The sequence below is a fragment of the Frankliniella occidentalis genome, unplaced genomic scaffold (genome assembly GCF_000697945.3).
Source record: "Frankliniella occidentalis isolate FOCC.00 unplaced genomic scaffold, Focc_3.1 Scaffold230, whole genome shotgun sequence".
NCBI lineage: Eukaryota > Metazoa > Arthropoda > Insecta > Thysanoptera > Thripidae > Frankliniella > Frankliniella occidentalis.
In genome coordinates, this window is record NW_026267356.1 from 286,642 (window position 1) to 291,201 (window position 4,560).

A 4,560-nucleotide genomic window follows, 5' to 3' on the forward strand; every position below is an offset into this window, starting at 1 on the left:
GGACGGCGAGCAGCACATTACGATCCGCGGAATGAGCGCGGGCAGCGCAGAGTGTGTGGACACAGTCCCGGAGTGAAACACGGACCCATAGCAACTAATCAAATTCCGAATCAATTATCTCCTCCCTTTTGTAACTAAATAAAATCACCCCTGTTTGCCTCGCCGCGGCTGACCGGCGGCGGCGTGGCGGAATTTAATCACGGAGCGACTTCACACACACACACACACACACACACACACACACACACACACACACACACACACACACACACACACCTGCCATAGTAATAGAGCGCGCTCCATTTTTACCAAACCCCACCGCACTGATTGGCCGCAAAATCACATTAATGGAATGGCGTTGCGCAAATCAATCGAGAGTTTACACAATAACATTGCCCACTCTCTCCCTTTAAACGGACATACATTAAACAGAGACACGGGCGAAGAAAAGCGGAAATAAGATAGTAAGGGTTTTCTTGGTTTAGAACTAAAGAGATCGTTGCTAAAGTTCTGAGGGTCACTGCAGATTTGGAAAGCTCTAACACTAAAACAGAAACGCGCGAACAATTGTATTTCGGCAGTTATTAGAGGATCCCCTTCATTTTAGCATTTCTTTACAGATAACAAATTTCAATTTCACCCCAGATCCCTCTGGCCCCCACCTTGTTTTATTATTTGTATTTCTCGCAATCGTCTCAGGCTGTTCGCTGATGAGGAGCTGATGGTGCAAAGATTTTGCCATTTCCTTTCAAAGAATACGGACGGCCCCCTCTGATGGGAGAGTGACCAGACGTTACAACGGTTTGAGAAAAGGACGGCAAACGAGGAACGGCGGTAAAGGGAAGAGAGTGAGAGATACATTACTCGCCATTTCCCAAATCCCGCGACAGCTGAAGGAGGTACAGCCTGGAGGCATTCCCAAACGAAATAAAGGAGGGAAAAGGGGGAGCTGCAGTGCGTGACAAATCGGATTGAAAACCTTGAAAGAAAAAGGAAGCCGGGGGCGGGCGGCGGCGTTGGGGCGTTGGGTTATGGCGATGGAGACGTTTGGCCAGCTCGGCAGCCCGGCTCTCCGGAAAAACACGATTTTGCACAACTTTCGACACGTTGGTAGCGACGGTCCGCCGCCGTCGTCGTCGCCGCCGCCACTGGTCCGAGCGATCGAAGAAAAGAGTGCCACGCAGGAGAGAGAGAGAGAGAGAGAGAGAGAGAGAGAGAGAGAGAGAGAGAGAGAGAGAGAGAGAGAGAGAGAGAGAAGAAAAAACTGACGGCCATCGCTGAGCTTCCTTCCCGACGAGCGTCACACACAAAGGCAGGGGCGGTGGTGGGCGCTGCCAGCCGAGCAACTCATCCAAACTGAACCAGCCCCTGCCAAGCTCGACCGACCCATGTGGTCTGTGGGCCGCAGCAGCAGCAGCAGGCAAGTTAGATTGATTGGGCGGGCCTAGAGCAGAAGAGGATCTGGGCAGATCTGGCCGCGCCGCAGACTAACTTGGGCGGCCGGCAGAGTGGGTCTGCGGCGGCGGCAAAGAATAACCGAACACGGGGACGGGGCGCCGCCGCAGCCATTGGGTTACACAAGAAGTGCGTTGCACGACAACCGCCAACACGACGCTCCGTTTGAAATACCACACTTGTGACTTTCGTTCTTAACTCTTTGTGAGCAATGCAACGCTGCCTAAAATGTTCCAAAGGGGACTCTCCACTCGAACAGTACAACCACGCTTTGTCATACTCTACAAACAAAAGTGTGTGACATTCTAATATTTTAAAGTGCGTGCCAAAGTGTCACACACTAAAGAGTGTGTAACATCGATGGTCGCAAAATCGCGTCAGACAGGTGTTCAAAATTTATTGTAAGTCACACACTTTTTAATGCATGACGCATTCGTCACTCACTATTATATGAGTGACATTTTGGCAAGCACTCCCAAAAAGTTCCAATGTCACAGTTCTTTTCACACGATTTGTACTAATGGTATATTGCTCGCCAGTTAAAAATTACTGCCGGGATACGGTTAGATATAGTTAGCTTTCTGCGTACAGGCGGTAAGTTAAAAACAAACTGTTAGTTCATAACGACTCACAGCAGCCAGCCACCTACTCCGCTAATGCGCCCAGTGTGCGGCTGCCGAATGGGCCCCGGCGGGAGAATAAGTGCTTTCGGCCGGGGCGTATCCTCACCCGCGGATATTGTTTCCTAGGGTTCGGTTTCGGCGGCGGCGCACCGCAGCGGAAACAAGAGGGGGTCAGTTCTTTCCGCCCCCGAAGCGAAGCGTTTCGCTTGGCACAGAGGTTGGGAGTGTGAGAGGTGGGGGGCAAGGAGCAAGTCGGCACAAGTTGACCTTGGGCCGGAGCTGCAAGTTCAAAAGCAATAAAAGGAGAATGTGCTTGTTGAAATGTAGGAATTTAATTGTCAGAAAGCAAAGTGATAACTAGCGTTGAAAACATAATACCAAAAGACGCTATTCTGAGATCTTTTAAAAATATATAAGGCAGCCTCTAAGACAGACCAACGTAAGACCCTAGGAACGCCACAAGTCCCAGGTAAGTTCTCTCGACCGTCGCGGTGTCCAACTTTTCCAACTGAGTCGCAATGCTGCTGCAGTCGCTGTGTTCGAAAGCCAGGCGGGCACAACTCCACGCGCTCTGGCCGGGCCAAGTCTTTTGGGAATACAACCGGCTGGGCTTGGGGCCGCCGGGGCTGCCGGGGCCACGGCCACCGTGCCGAGATGATGGAGTGTGCGTGGTGGACCAGCAGCAAGGTGGAGGGACGGCAACATTTAATACCCAGCACAAAATAAAGGCTGTTATTGGTCTCTTCATACTAATAAATATATTATGAAATAAACCGTTTTGAAACGAGAGTAATGTACGCAGGGGAGCGGAAGCGCGTCCCGCACCGGTGAAGGGACGGAACCACCCCTCACGCCTGCAGCGTAACCGCTGCCGCCTCTGGCAAATTAGGGTCCAGCGTCCGCATTTCTTCATGCGCAAATGAGTCCGAGAGGCGATTCAGCCGTTGTGAGCCACACGTTCACCTGCGGTTTTTTGTCAAGCTTTTCTCCCGAACTCGGAAAAAAGTTGGCGTCACAAGAACGGTTAGCCATAATTGAAACCATCACTGACTGAACCCACGTTACAGGCAGGAATGGGTTCTGTATGGATCAGGTACTACAGACCTAATTTGATATTTCAAGTCATAATATCGTGGTTTCAGGTTTCCGTTCCATTTCCCCCTATACTGCCTCATTCCTTATAGTACTTCGATGCTGATGCTGCTCCCTTCGCTACAGACGACCACTACGTCCATGACCAGACGACGCTGGGGGGCCGATAAGATTCAGATTCAGACTTGATTCACGTCGCAGATTCTAAGAGACAGCCTCAATATAGTACAAGGCAGAGCCAAACACAACTAATAACTGGATAGTCCTTGGCGTAGCTTTTGCTGCAACTACCGTACCCAAAAACCATTCCCATATCTATTCCAAAACTACCTTCAGTTTTGCTTCCCAACAGTGTACCCGAAACACGACCAGCGGCCTCGCAAACGGTCAGTTAAAACAACACCGGAACATGTATTTATGCCATTACTGACAGCAGCGACGTCGGCACCATCGGCGGCCATCGGCACGTAACGGAGATAATTTTATATCAATGCTTTCCATTAACGATTTAATTTGCAGCCGGGCGGCAGCACGGCGCGGGGCGGCGGCGGTGCAGGACGCAGTGTCGCTCCTCCCCTCCCCCCACTCGTAAAGTGTTTAACGCGAGGTCGTAGGGTTGCGCTCATTTAATGTAGTGCAAACAGTTGATAACCGTCGTATCGGCCGCCTCATCGGGGGGATGGTGCGCGCGGCCCGGCGGTGGAAGGGAAATCACTTCGGAAAGTAAAACTACGCCCTGCCCTGCCACCCCCGACGCCGGGTGCGGCGGTAAATTCGGAAACGCGCGCGGTGCACCCGTTAGTTTCGCTCTGGTACAAAATGCTAATTGGAAAGCAGGAGGGCGCGGGCGGGCGGCTCCAGGTCGCCGTGGAGAAATCGCAAAACTTTTAACACGGCCTGGGGTATAAAGCAATGCTCAAACGGATTTGCGGGGCAGCAGTCGAGCGTTAACAGAACGCGATTCCTATACCGCGCCGCCGCGGGGCGGCGCCAGAGCCTGCAGCGTACACTCAGCAGTGTGGAGCATCTGCACCTTCTCCTTCCGGGTTCCTTCCGCTAACACCAGGTAGCGCAACCGACGGAGACCCTACAGACACCGTCTGTCGTGTGAATAAGTGCGACCTGCGTGGAAACAATGAAAGTGTGTCCTCCCGCGTTTCTCGAGTGGGTGCGATTACTTGGACCCCCCCGTGCAATCACTGCCATTATATTGCCTATCGACGACTAAACAAATAATGATAATAATGGCCTAATAAAGGGTTTCACTGAGTGCCGCTGGTGTGGCGTGCATTACCAAAGCGGCCGAGCCATCAAGACGTGCCGATACGATCAGCACCGGCCCGTGGTGGGGGTGGGGGCGGCGGTCGGGGTAGGGGCAGACGGTATGAGT

The 4,560-nt window shown here is 52.3% G+C and overlaps 1 protein-coding gene across 2 annotated transcripts in view; it reads right to left on the reverse strand.

The window, feature by feature from the left end:
- LOC113208055 (uncharacterized) overlaps positions 1-4,560 on the reverse strand; it is a 301,854-nt gene that overhangs the window by 168,801 nt on the left and 128,493 nt on the right. The window lies entirely within an intron of this gene.